We start from the raw sequence: 17,264 nt of genomic DNA, 5'->3' as shown, positions 1-17,264 counted from the left end.
CGCCGCGGCCGCCGAAGATGCAGGAGGGACACAGGAGAGCCGCGCACGCTGTGTGCTTCGTGTCCCTCCAGAAGACAGCGCGGGATCGACGGAGGGGTAAGTAACAGCACTGTGGGGCATACCTGGCACTTGGGGAGGGAACGTATCTGGCAGCACTGTGGGGGCATATCTGGCAGCACTGTGGGGGCATATCTGGCAGCACTGTGGGGGCATAACTGGCAGCACTGTGGGGGCATAACTGGCAGCACTGTGGGGGCATATCTGGCAGCACTGTGGGGGCATATCTGGCAGCACTGTGGGGGCATAACTGGCAGCACTGTGGGGGCATATCTGGCAGCACTGTGGGGGCATATCTGGCAGCACTGTGGGGGCATATCTGGCAGCACTGTGGGGGCATATCTGGCAGCACTGTGGGGGCATATCTGGCAGCACTGTGGGGGCATATCTGGCAGCACTGTGGGGGCATATCTGGCAGCACTGTGGGGGCATATCTGGCAGCACTGTGGGGGCATATCTGGCAGCACTGTGGGGGCATATCTGGCAGCACTGTGGGGGCATATCTGGCACTATGAGGGCATATCTGGCACTGAGGGCTGTGTACGGCTAGAGCTGCATTTCCCACCCTAGGCTTATACTCGAGTCAATAAGTTTTCCCAGGTTTTTGTGGTAGAATTAGGTGCCTCGGCTTATATTCGGGTCGACTTATACTCGAGTATATACGGTAATAAAAGTAAGCATTCATAGGGCAATTACCAGTAGTGCACTTATATCTAGTAGAATATCTCTAGTACTTTTTTGCCAGATTGTAAGAACGGTAAATACTTTAATGGTGTGTACACACGGGAAGATATTTTCTTACGATTTTGACTATATAGAAAAAACCTTTTATATCAGGCGCTAATATCAAATGCTATAAAAAAAAAAACCTTTTGGATATAATAACAATCAGCTGCAAAAAGTTAATGACCTGGGGTTAGCAGGTCAATCAAATTGCACTGGGCCACCCCTGTGGGAGGAGCGAAACGCGTCAGAAGCTGAACTGTTGGACCCCAGCTGGAGTTAGACCCGTAGTACATACCGGCCACAGCATTCATCTGCTGGTTGTATATTCTTGAGTGGAGAGGAGCCGCTCACCGGTGCCCACAAACGGCACGTAGAGGTGGAGACCTGTGGAGCATTCAGACCGAGCAGGACAGGTTGTAGCAGGCGCCAGTGCAGGTGCCGTTTTCCCCGCAGCTAGAAGCCAGTGTGGTGGACGTCGGGATGTACTCCTGCTGATACTACTTGCTCACACCTCACGTAAGATTCCGGTTGAAAACGGCTCTCATTCATTTTACTGACCTATGTTGGATTATTACATTCAAAGGAACTTTGATACAAAGTGACTGTCTATTGGAAACATTTCTTATACGGGTTCTACCAGCAGCTACACTTGATCCATTTTTTTGACTTTTTAAATTAAGTCATTTAGCTATAGAGCTAGCTTTTACACCTCTGTGCACAGAATATGCTTAAGTCCACCTCCTTTTATTGGAAAGTATATATACTTGTCATCTTAGATGTTTAAACTACTAAGACCGGTCTTGTTTTATGATTTGTGATTATTCATATATTATTAAATATTTTTAATTCAATAGGAGTCTGTTATTTTTGTCAGCCATATCATATAAATTTATAATATAGCGCAAAAGTTTCTAACAATTGGATTTTGACTATATAGTCAAAATCGTAAGAAAAGTTAGTGCAGATCGCAACGTGAAAGTCACCTTGCGATCCCGATTCGATGCCGATGCGCGGTCGGCATCGCAAGAATAGATAGACTGTCCAGGCAAGTAAATTTTTACTCTCTCGTAGAAAATATAGCCAAAACCGACAGCCAAAATCGCACAGTCAGTATCGCAAGCACAGTCATTATGTGCTTGCGATGTCGACCTTGACGGTCGCATAGTGAGAATCGGGCATAGCCTGAATCTCACTGTGTGTATGGGCCTTAACTGTCTTCTTCAGTCCTAGTTACCAATATCTTATACTGTGAATATATTGGCACTGCGTATGTTTGCATAATGTCTGTTGGGCTATTCAGAGTACCACGGAAGTCAGTAGGACTTCCACTTGTGGCTAAACAGGTGTAACTGGGTGTTAGTGGGGCATAAGTTTTCTTTGGAAAGGAATGTGGCTTATTGAGATATAAGTGTACAAAAAGATTCTGTCATTTTAGTCAGATCTCTTACACCCAGGATAGGACTAGTACAAATGTTTTTTTTTTTTTTTTTCCTTTAAATAGAACATTGCAGATCTCTGCTATGTCTGATCCATTGCCTTTTAAAATTGCATATGACCTCGTCACTCTTGCACTTGTGTGGGATTTAATGCCTAGGAAAGTAACTGAAATTCTACATTTACTTTTTGAAACTTTTGGTTTTTTATTAATTATTATTATCCTTTATTTATAAGGTGCCACATGGGATCTGCAGCGCCCAATTACAGAGTAGATAAATAAGCAAAACAAGAAAACAGTGACTTACAATTCAAGACAATATACAACAAGTACAGGGTAACTAAACATAGCTGCATGAGCATGTGACACTGGAATAAGTATCACGAATCTACAAAATTATGATTCCCGTGTCGGAGCATAAAAGCTGGTTATAAAGCCTGTCCTGACTTGGAGACTGTAAATTGGTGTTTAGTTCTGATCAAACCTGGAGTATGAATATTGTGTTCTGTCACTGGTCCCGATTCTGATTTAGGAGGAAAAAACTAAAAAACCCAAAACAACAACAGTAAAATGTGCCCACACACAAATAGATTTTTTATTTATTTTTAATGATGTGGGTGTTTCCAACCGATCGGAAACGACACATCGTTTAAAAGTGGTGCGTGTGTGGGCATGTCAATGATGCGATGCGCGCAGCCGTGGGTCGTTCGTCGCCTCTTCAGATTTCTTCAACATGCAGAAGTATCTAAGGAGGTGACGAATGATGCCATACTGCCAAATGCAGCATGGCCCCGCTCACCCCAAATACCCCACCCCCCTCTGCCTCTCATCGTTGCCGCCATCGGCAATTGTGTGTGCACTTGCCGATGCCAGGTCCTGTCGCTCACGATATGTTCCTTCGAAGACATATCTCCCTGTGTGTGGGCACCTTTACTTTGTATTTGGAACAAACCATGCTACAATGCAAGGGGAGCAATACATTTATATTGCTTTTTCTTCTACAGGGTAAATACTGGCTACTTTTACATGTAGCCCACATAAGTTACATTATTTTTACACTGCAATTTAGATTTTAGTTTGGATACATTCCACCCAAATCTACATCTCTCTGCACATGTTACATCTCTAGTGTTCACGCTAAGCTTCTTTCGCAGGGCGCTGCGCCCTGCCCCTTTTCTGAGTGACAGAATGCGCCCTGCCCGTTTGTGCCCGCCCTGCTAATCACCAAAGGACTGCCTTCTCCCCCCCGCCGCGCTGATAGCTCACAGCTGAAGGTGGAGACAGGGTCAGCGTGCAGCGGGGTGGAGCAGCCAATCAGAGCCTGCGGTGTCTCCCGCCAGTCCTCCGGCATGGTTTGATTCCCCCTCACCACGGTGCTGCACACTGACCTGGGCTCCGCTGTCAGCATCAAGAGACTGGCCCCGCTGACCCGACACAGCGCCCTCCTCCGCAACGGTGAGTGCGGCTCTGCATCTGCCCTGTGCCCGTCCTCCCCTCCCTCCCAGTGCTCTCTACCTGGTGCAGTGTGCCTCAGTGCTCTCTACCTGGTGCAGTGCGTATAACGTGCTCTCTACCTGGTGCAATGTGTATAACGTGCTCTACCTGTCGCAGTGTGTATAGGAGGTTCTACCTGCTGCAATGTGTATTAGGTGCACTACTGTGTAGTGTAATGTGAATTGCCACTATTATGTGGCCACGACCCTTCCCCACGAAACAACGCCCCTAAGTTTTTGCTGAGCACCTTCAGCGCGCACTGTCCATGCTTTAACCTATAGGTATGGGAGCACCAAGCATTATAGTATGTACCTAATTTTGCCCTTAAACTTAAAAATGTGCCCTCCCCGTGATCAGCACCCTGCCCTAAAAAAATCCTAGAGTGAACACTACATCTTCCACACTTGCAGTACAGCATGGTGTTACCCAGGTTCACAGGTGCTTGGTTTATTTTTTGCTTCACTTCCAAATCCGACTCACTATTCCATATTTCCTATACAGTAAAGATGCAGATGCCTATGACCGATAGAGACCCTACTAGATGGAATATAACTTGCCACTGTCTAAAAAGAATAATTACAAGGAGGATAGCATTACAATTATATGGTGTCTTAGAAAGAAGAAATTCAATGCTTGTGTAAACTGTCCACCTACAATTCCCTGAAGAGAAGCTACAGTTTGGCAGTTGTTTCCGTTCTTCGCATGAGTCAGTACATTAGCTAAACAAGCATTTGGTAGTGAATTAGTAAGTGCTAAAGGTAATGAGTCAATTGCATAAAATGTTATTTACAGACGCTATTGGTTTCTGATGGTGTTAGGTATTTATATGAAACTGGGGAGTGGTGCTTTCAGTTTGAAGTAATTGAATGTTACATGGCATAGTACAAGAATTATTATTTTTTATTTATGTTTATACAGGTCGAGTATCCCTTATCCAAAATGCTTGGGACCAGAGGTATTTTGGATATCGTATTTTTCCGTATTTTGGAATAATTGCATACCATAATGAGATATCATGGTGATGGGACCTAAATCTAAGCACAGAATGCATTTATGTTACATATACACCTTATACACACAGCCGGAAGGTAATTTTAGCCAATAATTTTTGTAACTTTGTGCATTAAACAAAGTGTATCTACATTCACACAATTCATTTATGTTTCATATACACCTTATACACACAGCCTGAAGGTCATTTAATACAATATTTTTAATAACTATGTGTATTAAACAAAGTTTGTGTAAATTGAGCCATCAAAAAACAAAGGTTTCACTATCTCACTCTCACACAAAAAAGTCCGTATTTCGGAATATTTGGATATGGGATACTCAACCTGTATAACCATGTTTATCCATATAACTGTGTGTATGTGTGTGATCATGCAGACCATGTGTGCATATCCCGTTTGTGGTCTCATAATTGTTCTGATGTATACTTCCTCGCAGTTCTCTTGTGATCATCTCCACCAGCATTTATTATCTTCTTCTTTCCAGAATAGTTCTTAAGATATAGAGCGGTCCTGGTGATAGTTACTTCCAGAGACGTTGATAGAACCACATGGATGGGATAAAGTCCAACTAGCTTTACTTTCCACAACTGGCAGGTTACACCATTTCATGCAGGATTTGCAGGTCAGTTTTCACAGGCAGTTTTAAACAGCAACAGGGGTCACAGCACAAAAGGGATACAGTCTTCTAAATGAAGTTGGTACAAAGATTCAGTAGTTCCTAACTTAGGAGGGACATTTACTAAGCAGTGATAAGAGCCTGTGAGACAGTGAAGTTGCCCATAGCAACCAATCAGCACTGAAGTAACATCTATAATTTGCATACTATAAAATGATACAGAGCTGCTCATTGGTTGATGGGGTAACTTATCCACTGGCTCACTTCTCAGCGCTTATCACTACTTAGTAAATGTCCCCCAACTCCCCTCCTATTGTCTGGCCGACTGCTTTAGCATCAGCAACCATTTCCCAGTGTCTCTGCTGCTTCTTTTACCAGGTTCACACAGGTGATTGAAAGCATGGCTGCTGCCCAGCTTTGCACACAGAATACCTGGCCTGGATCCGACCTCCTGCATTTTACATTTTTGTGCTATCCCTGGCACAAGAGGATTTAACCTTTGATACATCTTATCCTATATTTGGCCCCCAAGTGGGATAGGGAGAAAATGACTTGTATTGCTTTTTTAGGACTCGCCATACAAAGTTGAATATGGCCAAGCCACCATGGTAGCATATCAGTGGTAGGTAGCCTGCTACATGTAGGCAGATTCTTGCAGTTGGCCACATACACCCGTATCATGAAAGCAAATCTTTGTTATGTAACTAAACACATAAAACATTCATGATACCTGCTATGGTTTACGGCAGTGGTTCCCAAACTTTCTCAGTTCATGGCACCCTTAGGCCAAGGGGTAGATTCAGCTAGTGTTGAGACTCTGTTAGAACATCTTTATCATCAGCAAAAACAAGCGAGGTTCTCTTACCATAATAACCTCCTATGTGTCTACCGTTTGCTTAAATATGCCCCCCAAACGTTTTCTGTTGACACACACACACACAGTAAAAAATCTGAAAATAGGAGAATTGAGCTTGCCTGCAATCCCTTTATTTACTTGTGTGGTGTTGAAGCAGACTATCTGTGCTGTGGAAGCCTGGAGGAAGTAGCCATGCAGGGGACGAGATTTGGATGGGGTGGAGGCAGAGATGCGCTGCAACTGTAACCTGCTCCATGTATAATGGCCGTGTGCTGTGGCCAAAGCAGCACAGTCTAATAACTTACTGACTCATATCATCAGACTTTGGACAGGACTGGACCTCCTGGCCGCACTGTGGCAACCAAGGGTACCGTGGCGCACTGTTTGGGAAACACTGGTTTAGGGAGTAAGCTGGTTTAGAGAGTAAGCAATTGATACTGATAATGTGGTGGTATATACATAGACGACATTAAATAAATAGCAGAAGCAGTAATGCTTTGTACAGCAGTACTGGCCAGTAATTTGGCAGCTGTAGCAGTAGTGACAAAAACCTGATTAAAAAGGGCTTGGAACTGGTCCATAAAAATAGAATATCTGATTTATAGAATAGAATCACTTACAAAACACAAGTAGAATTAAATGAATGAATTAATGGTCAGTCAAGCTTCCAAAGTTTCAAGCCGGAACCCAGAAAAACCCACAACTAACTATCCCAGCAATCAATGGGTATAATATGTTCACACAAGTAAGAGAATGTTCTAAATGCAAAAAAAAAAAGCCAAGTAGTATTTATATCTGACTGCAAAAGAAAAAAAAGAAAGAAAAAAAGTAAACATAATGAAAAGATTTATGGTTTTCTATGCTCCTGACATGGCTACAGAAATAGGAACAGTTCTTGGCCTTAAGGGACCTATACATCAGGGGAGTATTGGGGCAATTCCCCATTCTGCTGATGCCCGAGTTGTGGGATCAGTCAAATCCAACAAACAAATCTCCCTTGTTTTGTCCAGGGGCTAGATTCACTATATGGTGGATTTTTCAACTTGAAACCTGCACTACTATTAAATGCAAACCTCAGCTTGCTTTGTATTTAATTTTACTGGTGTTTTAAATATCGAGGTCAAACCCACCAAGAAACAGAGCATGGTAAATCTAGTCCCACGTGTATTTTAATGTTGAAGCCAAGCCGTTCAAGTCAGTTAAAGCACGTTTGAAAAGTGCTTTTGTGTTATCAACATTGTTCAGCATACTTTACAATCAAGGTTACGGACTAACATTGTTTTAGCGTTCTAATCAGCACTATTTACATTTATTGTGTAATCTGCACTAGACAGAACCGCATTGGGGTTATATTGCTGGGAGATTTATGCAGATTTTTACCTATATTGATAAATAACAATGGGTTCTGTGATAAAGTCTGTGAAACGTTTTCTGACGCGCATACACATACAGCTGCACATAATCCAATTATCACATTGACAGCACCATGAACTGAAAATATAAGTGCAGCTGGGAAGGTTATTAGTACTGGTGATGGGGAGTAGCCTAATAAAGCATTGGCAGGTATTCCTTTACCGGTTTACGTTAGGACAAAAACAACAGAGCATGGCATCACAATTATTAAAAATATTCTATCTGATCATAATCATGGCAGGTACTGGACAAAAGAAATGGGAAAGGCTGAAGTCCCACACATTATATACACATAAATAATGTATATTGCTTTTACTTGTACGGATATATATCAGACATCAAATTCTGGAGTAAGCAGTTCCACAATAAGAACCCCTTAACCGCTGGCATGCGTTAGCAGAATGGGTTGGGTGGAGGACTATAATGGAGTTTCTTTATTTAAAAAAAATAAGAATTTACTCACCGGTAATTCTATTTCTCGTAGTCCGTAGTGGATGCTGGGAACTCCGTAAGGACCATGGGGAATAGCGGCTCTGCAGGAGTCTGGGCACAACTAAAAGAAAGCTTTTAGACTACCTGGTGTGCGCTGGCTCCTCCCACTATGACCCTCCTCCAAGCCTCAGTTAGGATACTGTGCCCGGAAGAGCTGACACAATAAGGAAGGATTTTGAATCCCGGGTAAGACTCATACCAAACAAAAATTGATCACGGATGCGCTAGCTATGAATAGCTGCCTATGAGAAAAGATGGTGCCTCACAAATTCACCACAATAATCACAACAGATATAGATATTTTTTCCCACAATGGCGCATATCATTTAAATGTTTCAAGAAAAGTCCTTACTCCAATTGACTGTGAGAATGGAAAAAGGTCCAAAATCCCTTTTGTCATGAAGTGGAATAATTCTCATCCATATGTAGTATAATTTCACAGCAGGTTCTCAATCTTCTCACACCTTCTTTGAACGCTTCTGGCTGCCTGTCACCTCTGCTCTGCCCGTTTCAGTGGTGCTGCATAACGTCATGATATCACGCACGCTTTTTTAAGGAGTGTCCAGAGAAATGCAGGAGGGACCAGTCGTTTGAAGGGAGTTTCTGATGTCAGCTCCAGCCCCAATCATCACACTGGAAGATTAAATCCTGGCCTGTGCAGAGACTGCACAAACTTCTGTTTGTGCAACTCTCCTGCACATGCAAACGCACCCCTGCACAGTGATCCACGAGAGATATTTTAGATCCACGGTCTTTAGGCTCAAACCAATGTGATTTTAGGAAATTCAATAACCACGTTGAGATCCCAGGGTGCCACTGGAGGCACAAAAGGGGGCTGAATATGCAGCACTCCTTTACAAATGTCTGAACTTCAGGTAGTGAAGCTAGTTCTTTTTGGAAGAAAATCGACAGAGCCGATATCTGTACCTTAATGGAGCCTAATTTTAGACCCATAGTCACTCCTGCCTGTAGGAAGTGCAGAAATCGACCCAGCTGAAATTCCTCTGTTGGGGCCTTATTCATCTCTTGAAGTTCCGGGTACCACGCTATTCTTGGCCAATCCAGAACCACGAGTATTGTCCTTACTCCTCGTTTTCCTATTATTCTCAGTACCTTTGGTATGAGAGGCAGAGGAGGGAACACAAACTGACTGGTACACCCACGGTGTCACTAGAGCGTCCACCGCTATCGCCTGAGGGTCCCTTGACCTGGCGCAATATCTCTCTAGTTTTTTGTTTAGGCGGGACGCCATCATGTCCACCTGTGGCCGTTCCCAACAATTTACAATCAGTGTGAAGACTTCTGGATGAAGTCCCCACTCTCCCGGGTGGAGGTCGTGCCTGCTGAGGAAGTCTGCTTCCCAGTTCTCCACTCCCGGAATGAACACTGCTGACAGTGCTAGCACGTGATTTTCCGCCCATCGGAGAATCCTTGTGGCTTCTGCCATTGCCGTCCTGCTTCTTGTGCCGCCCTGTCGGTTTACATGGGCGACCGCCGTGATGTTGTCTGACTGGATCAGTACCGGCTGGTGTAGAAGCAGGGGTTTTGCCTGACTTAGGGCATTGTAAATGGCCCTTAGTTCTAGAATATTTATGTGTAGGGAAGTCTCCTGACTCGACCATAGTCCTTCAACAAAAGGGAGAGAAGAAGACTCTTTTGTGGGTGCACTCTTGTATGTTTAAGAGGTCTCAGAAGAGACAATAAGTAAAGATTATAAATGAATTTTTAAATATAACTTTTATTAACAATAATTGATAAAATAGTAGAGTTTACTGTCAAAAATTGGAGGTAGGGGTGGGGGGAAGGGTGGGGGGGAGTTGGGGAAAAGAAAGGGGGAACACAGAACAAATTAATTACAGTGTAAATACTGAATATTGTTCTGGAATGCCTGGGTGCGATAATAACAGCTGGAGACCCTGAAAATTGAAGCGTTTTTATTCTCTCATGAGCGATGATGAGGAGACAGATGGGATGATTAAAGATGGAATGAGCAAGATGAATCTGCGGTCAGTGTTAGACGCTGAGCAAAACCGTCCAGGAATTTCTACTAAACTGAGTATTCCTCGAGAGTCTCCCACTCGAGTACTGACCCAGCCCTACACTGCTTAGCTTCCAAGATCGGAAGGATTCGGGCGTTACCAGTGTGGTATGATAGTAGAAAAAATATTAGATATCGAGGGCTCGAGAATCACTGATGAGAGTTCACGAAAATGGAGAAATAAAAGAAAAGACAAGAGAATGAGTGGAGGAGGAAAATAGGGGATCTGCTGCCACCGTTAGACCGGGATAATTACCCCTGAATCAGTGGTGAGAGTCCTGAAGATAGTATAAAGTGAGGAAAAGGAAACGATACTGATAGGTAAAAAAAAAAAAAAAAATTTTTGAGATTGGTTGATAGACAATGGGCTGCTTGATTGCAGGATGCTGATAGTACCTATGATAAAGGTACTAGGTGTGATAAAAAGCAATTTGTACACAATTAGCAGTCAAATAAATTGATTAGACCCATACATCACCATCAATTTGCTACTATCAGATTATTATAATTATACCAAAATGGTATCAGGTGGAAAAAGAAGGAGAAAATGAACAACAGTTTCTTATTTGTGTTCCGCTGTATGCAGAGCTGCAGAAATACTATATAATATGATTGCAAGATGCTGATAGTACCTATGATAAAGGTACTTGGTGTGATAAAGAGCAATTGTACACAATTAGCAGATAATTAAATTGATTGGAACCATGCATCACCATCAATTTGATGCTGACAGATTATTGCACATTGTACCAAAATGGTATCAGGTGAAAAGAGAAAGAGATAATGAACAACAGTTGATTATACAGAGCTGCAGCAATGCTATATAATACGCAGTATAGAGGATAGTGATAAATTGCTCAGCCAAATGATTAGATCAAAATGACTGAAAATAAAGGTTTAAACGTGAAATGACCAAATCCAAACTCCCTAAGGGATCCTTTCCATGTGGGCAATGTAAGGCTTGCCCACAGATACAGATAACTGACTGTGTCAAGGACAGACATGGCAAGGATATTTCCATACAACACTTCTTCAACTGCGACACACAAGGAGTAGTCTATTGTCTAACCTGTCCTTGCAATCAACGATATGTAGGCATGACGACTAGAAAATTCAAAACTAGGATTTTAGAACATATGGGCTCCATTCGCAACTCATCGTCAGATCTTCAAAAAGGCAAAAAACTAACATCAGTAGCCAGACACTACCATGCTGCACATCATGACTCACCAAGTGATATGCGCGCCTTTGGCCTAGATAGGGTCCATCTAGGCATACGCGGTGGTGACTTAAGCAAAGAACTTATTAAGAAGGAAAGTGAATGGACTTTCAGGTTAGGTTGTCTCAAACCATTGGGTCTGAATGAATACATCAATTACAGTGCATTTCTGTAACCTACTTTCTATATAGCACCCATCAAGTGTCCTCGCTTCCTTCCCTTACACCCCTCAGTACACTCACATCCAGTACACCCCTATTCATAACACATCACATTCACCCTTCTTTCATCAGCACTTTCACGCCCACCTCCACCACATACTCGGCACCATCACATCCGCAGTCCATTCACATGCACCTCACATCCATCCCATTACAGTGACCCAGCAAATTCCGACATATTTCACAACCTACTAACACGTTTCCACACAGCACTCCCATTGTCAACCCACTCCTATCCCTTACATCTCTACTCCCCTTCCTCATCTCACCATATCATTATACTTCTCGCCCACACAAGATCATCACCTTCGACACCACACACACATTCCCACCACACTGCAAACCACAACACCCCAACCATATCCCAACACCCCATATCCCAACACCCCACAATCTTAAACCCCCTCCCCCCTCTCTCCCCCCCCCCCATTCCTTTCCACCTCACTCCCCATCCTTTCCATACCATCCTCTCACAATCATTCCCACCACTTCCATCGACGTCACTTGCATTATTAATCCAAATTAACATATTTATGAATATCCTCATGCAATGTTTACAACGTGTTTGTTTATAACTCCAGACAAGATATGCTGTCCTAACATATTTTTCCAGCAATTATCATTTATTATACTTAAATTTAATCTATTCTTATCATCTAAATATTTCATAAACAATTTGTGAAAGCTTCAATTTTATTATTTTCATTCATTTATTCTTTTTTGCTAATTTTCCCCATTTTATTTTTATTTATTTTTATTTTTATTTCCATTTTTTCACTATGCCCACTTATATAATAAGCAAGATGCTCATTTTTTATCTAATAACCTTGTATATTTCTCACACATATTCTCTGTTTTTTCCTTTTGTGCAATGGGCCACTAATTGCAAGCATAATAGGGAACCAATACTAAACAGAACAACCGTTCCACCTGTGCAGCAATTTACAAACACAGGACACGCCTCCCTTTTGATTGGACAACGACCAGCTCCCTTGCAAGATAAAGCCTGCACTATCCCCTCTGGGAACAGGAAGTGATCAAGCCCGGTGAACGGGTGAAACTAGTTTTCCGTTCCCTATCCCCACTGCCTGGGTGTGACAGCTGATTCCGGACATCCTGAACCACGAGCCGCTCTTTCCCCAGCAGCCGCTGCATCAACCCGCCGCCGCTAGATACTGCCGCGATGGGACCAGGAACATTGTGTCTCTCTTCTCCTCAGCCAACCTGACCACGTCTCCACAATACATCAGGTACTTTGATCGGCAGTGCGGCTATAAACGAACTGCTCAGCTCCTGGGAACCAGTGTATCCTGCATCTTCAATTTGCCTGGACTTTGACACGGACATTCCGCACTCAGAAAGTATCCTGCTCATATTAGTGACTGATCGTTCCATACAATTCCGGGTAATATCTGCTCAATATCAGCATCTTTTTGCATATTTATATTTGATAATAGCATTCATCAAGCTGTTTTTTGCAAGTACCCGTTTTACAGATAGTCGGCATTTAGCGGCTTAATACCACATAGGATACTGTTTAAACCTTTATTTTCAGTCATTTTGATCTAATCATTTGGCTGAGCAATTTATCACTATCCTCTATACTGCGTATTATATAGCATTGCTGCAGCTCTGTATAATCAACTGTTGTTCATTATCTCTTTCTCTTTTCACCTGATACCATTTTGGTACAATGTGCAATAATCTGTCAGCATCAAATTGATGGTGATGCATGGTTCCAATCAATTTAATTATCTGCTAATTGTGTACAATTGCTCTTTATCACACCAAGTACCTTTATCATAGGTACTATCAGCATCTTGCAATCATATTATATAGTATTTCTGCAGCTCTGCATACAGCGGAACACAAATAAGAAACTGTTGTTCATTTTCTCCTTCTTTTTCCACCTGATACCATTTTGGTATAATTATAATAATCTGATAGTAGCAAATTGATGGTGATGTATGGGTCTAATCAATTTATTTGACTGCTAATTGTGTACAAATTGCTTTTTATCACACCTAGTACCTTTATCATAGGTACTATCAGCATCCTGCAATCAAGCAGCCCATTGTCTATCAACCAATCTCAAAAATTTTTTTTTTTTTTTTTACCTATCAGTATCGTTTCCTTTTCCTCACTTTATACTATCTTCAGGACTCTCACCACTGATTCAGGGGTAATTATCCCGGTCTAACGGTGGCAGCAGATCCCCTATTTTCCTCCTCCACTCATTCTCTTGTCTTTTCTTTTATTTCTCCATTTTCGTGAACTCTCATCAGTGATTCTCGAGCCCTCGATATCTAATATTTTTTCTACTATCATACCACACTGGTAACGCCCGAATCCTTCCGATCTTGGAAGCTAAGCAGTGTAGGGCTGGGTCAGTACTCGAGTGGGAGACTCTCGAGGAATACTCAGTTTAGTAGAAATTCCTGGACGGTTTTGCTCAGCGTCTAACACTGACCGCAGATTCATCTTGCTCATTCCATCTTTAATCATCCCATCTGTCTCCTCATCATCGCTCATGAGAGAATAAAAACGCTTCAATTTTCAGGGTCTCCAGCTGTTATTATCGCACCCAGGCATTCCAGAACAATATTCAGTATTTACACTGTAATTAATTTGTTCTGTGTTCCCCCTTTCTTTTCCCCAACTCCCCCCCACCCTTCCCCCCACCCCTACCTCCAATTTTTGACAGTAAACTCTACTATTTTATCAATTATTGTTAATAAAAGTTATATTTAAAAATTCATTTATAATCTTTACTTATTGTCTCTTCTGAGACCTCTTAAACATACAAGAGTGCACCCACAAAAGAGTCTTCTTCTCTCCCTTTTGTTGTATGTCTTACCACTGACTCAGGGTGCACCACCAAACTCAAGATAACATTAGAAAACTCAGATTTTCTCGTTGTATTATGTATTTTGGTTCTAACAATATCTATTAGATACCTTACCATTCTCCAGTGCGGTATACCCCCAATACATTCGACCATAGTCCTTGGAAGTTTCTTCCCTGTGTGACTGCCCCCCAGCCTCGAAGGCTGGCATCCGTGGTCACCAGGACCCAGTCCTGTATGCCGAATCTGCGGCCCTCTAGGAGATGAGCACTCTGCAGCCACCACAGCAGAGACACCCTGGTTCTTGGAGACAGGGTTATTAGCCGATGCATCTGAAGATGCGATCAGGACCATTGGTCCAACAGGTCCCACTGAAAGATTCTGGCATGGAACCTGCCGAAAGGAATTGCTTCGTAAGAAGCCACCATCTTTCCCAGGACTTGCGTGCAGTGATGCACCGACACCTGTTTTGGTTTCAGGAGGTCTCCGACAAGAGATGACAGCTCCTTGGCTTTCTCCTCCGGGAGAAACACTTTTTTCTGGACTGTGTCCAGAATCATTCCCAGGAACAGTAGACGTGTCGTCGGAACCAGCTGTGACTTTGGAATATTCAGAATCCAACCGTGCTGGTGTAGCACCTCCTGAGATAGTGCTACTCCTACCAACAACTGCTCCCTGGATCTCGCCTTTATTAGGAGATCGTCCAAGTACGGGATAATTAAAACTCCCTTTTTTCGAAGGAGTATCATCATTTCCGCCATTACCTTGGTAAACACCCTCGGTGCCGTGGACAGTCCAAACGGCAGCGTCTGGAATTGGTAATGGCAATTTTGTACCACAAATCTGAGGTACTCCTGGTGAGGATGATAAATGGGGACATGCAGGTAAGCATCCTTGATGTCCAGGGATACCATGTAATCCCCCTCGTCCAGGCTTGCAATAACCGCCCTGAGCGATTCCATCTTGAACTTGAATTTTTTTTTATGTATGTGTTCAAGGATTTCAAATTTAAAATGGGTCTCACCGAACCGTCCGGTTTCGGTACCACAAACAGTGTGGAATAGTAACCCCGTCCTTGTTGAAGTAGGGGCACCTTGACTATCACCTGCTGGGAATACAGCTTGTGAATTGCCTCTAGCACAGCCTCCCTGCCTGAGGGAGTTGTTGGCAAGGCAGATTTGAGGAAACGGCGGGGGGGGAGACTCCTCGAATTCCAGCTTGTACCCCTGAGATACTACTTGCAAGATCCAGGGATCCACCTGTGAGCGAGCCCACTGATCGTACCTGGCTCCGCCTGTGGAGCCCCACCGTCATGCGGTGGACTTGGAAGAAGCGGGGGAGGACTTTTGCTCCTGGGAACCTGCTGTTTGTTGCAGCCTTTTTCCCCTGCCTCTGGACAGAAAGGACCCGCCTTTTCCTCGCCTGTTTTTCTGGGTCCGAAAAGACTGTACCTGATAAAACTGCGCTTTTTTAGGCTGTGAGGGAACATGGGGTAAAAATGCTGACTTCCCAGCTGTCGCTGTGGAAACTAGGTCCGAGAGACCATCCCCGAATAACTCCTCACCCTTATAAGGCAAAACTTCCATGTGCCTTTTGGAATCTGCATCCCCTGTCCACTGCCGAGTCCATAAGCCTCTCCTAGCAGAAATGGACAATGCACTTATTTTAGATGTCAGCCGGCAGATCTCCCTCTGTGCATCTCTCATGTATAAGACTGAGTCTTTTATATGCTCTATGGTTAGCAGAATAGTGTCCCTGTCTAGGGTGTCAATATTTTCTGACAGGGAATCTGACCATGCAGCGGCAGCACTGCACATCCATGCTGACGCAATACCTGGTCTAAGTATAATGCCTGAGTGTGTATATACAGACTTCAGGATCGCCTCCTGCTTTCTATCCGCAGGCTCCTTCAGGGCGGCCGTATCCGGAGACGGAAGTGCCACCTTTTTAGACAAACGTGTGAGCGCTTTATCCACCCTAGGAGGTGTTTCCCAACGTGCCCTATCCTCTGGCGGGAAAGGGAACGCCATTAGTAATTTTTTAGAGATTACCAATCTTTTAATCGGGGAAAGCCCACGCTTCATCACACACTTCATTTAATTCTTCAGATGGGGGAAAAACTACGGGTAGTTTTTTCTCCCCAAACATAATACCCTTTTTAGTGGTACCTGGGTTTATATCCGAAATGTGTAACACCTCTTTCATTGCCTCAATCATGCAACGAATGGCCCTAGTGGACATTAGATTAGACTCATCGTCGTCGACACTGGTATCAGTATCCATGTCGACATCTGCGTCTGCCATCTGAGGTAGCGGGCGTTTTAGAGCCCCTGATGGCCTTTGAGACACCTGGGCAGGCACGAGCTGAGAAGCCGGCTGTCCCGCATTTGGCACGTCGTCAAATTTTTTGTGTAAGGAGTCGACACTTGCACGTAATTCCTTCCATAAAACCATCCACTCAGGTGTCTGCCCCGCAGGGGGTGACATCACTTCTATAGGCATCTGCTCCGCCTCCACATAATTTTCCTCATCAAACATGTCGACACAGCCGTACCGACACACCGCACACACACCGGGAATGCTCTAACAGAGGACAGGACCCCACAGAAGCCCATTGGGGAGACAGAGAGAGAGTATGCCAGCACACACCAGAGCGCTATATAATGCAGGGACTAACTGAATTATGTCCCCTATAGCTGCTATAATATTTACTGCGCCTAAATTTAGTGCCCCCCTTCTCTTTTTTACCCTTTTCTGTAGTGTAGACTGCAGGGGAGAGCCAGGGAGCTTCCTTCCAGCGGAGCTGTGAGGGAGAAATGGCGCCAGTGTGCTGAGGGAG

The 17,264-nt window shown here is 43.6% G+C and overlaps 1 protein-coding gene and 2 pseudogenes across 2 annotated transcripts in view; 1 reads left to right on the top strand and 2 right to left on the bottom strand.

Annotated features, from left to right (window-relative positions):
- Positions 1-17,264, bottom strand: part of TAOK3 (TAO kinase 3) — a 498,025-nt gene that overhangs the window by 457,462 nt on the left and 23,299 nt on the right. The window lies entirely within an intron of this gene.
- On the bottom strand, positions 10,144-10,262 carry LOC134944854 (5S ribosomal RNA; annotated as a pseudogene).
- LOC134944846 (5S ribosomal RNA) lies at positions 13,897-14,015 on the top strand (annotated as a pseudogene).

Source organism: Pseudophryne corroboree, chromosome 1 (genome assembly GCF_028390025.1).
Source record: "Pseudophryne corroboree isolate aPseCor3 chromosome 1, aPseCor3.hap2, whole genome shotgun sequence".
NCBI lineage: Eukaryota > Metazoa > Chordata > Amphibia > Anura > Myobatrachidae > Pseudophryne > Pseudophryne corroboree.
This window is presented reverse-complemented; position numbering and strand designations above follow the sequence as displayed.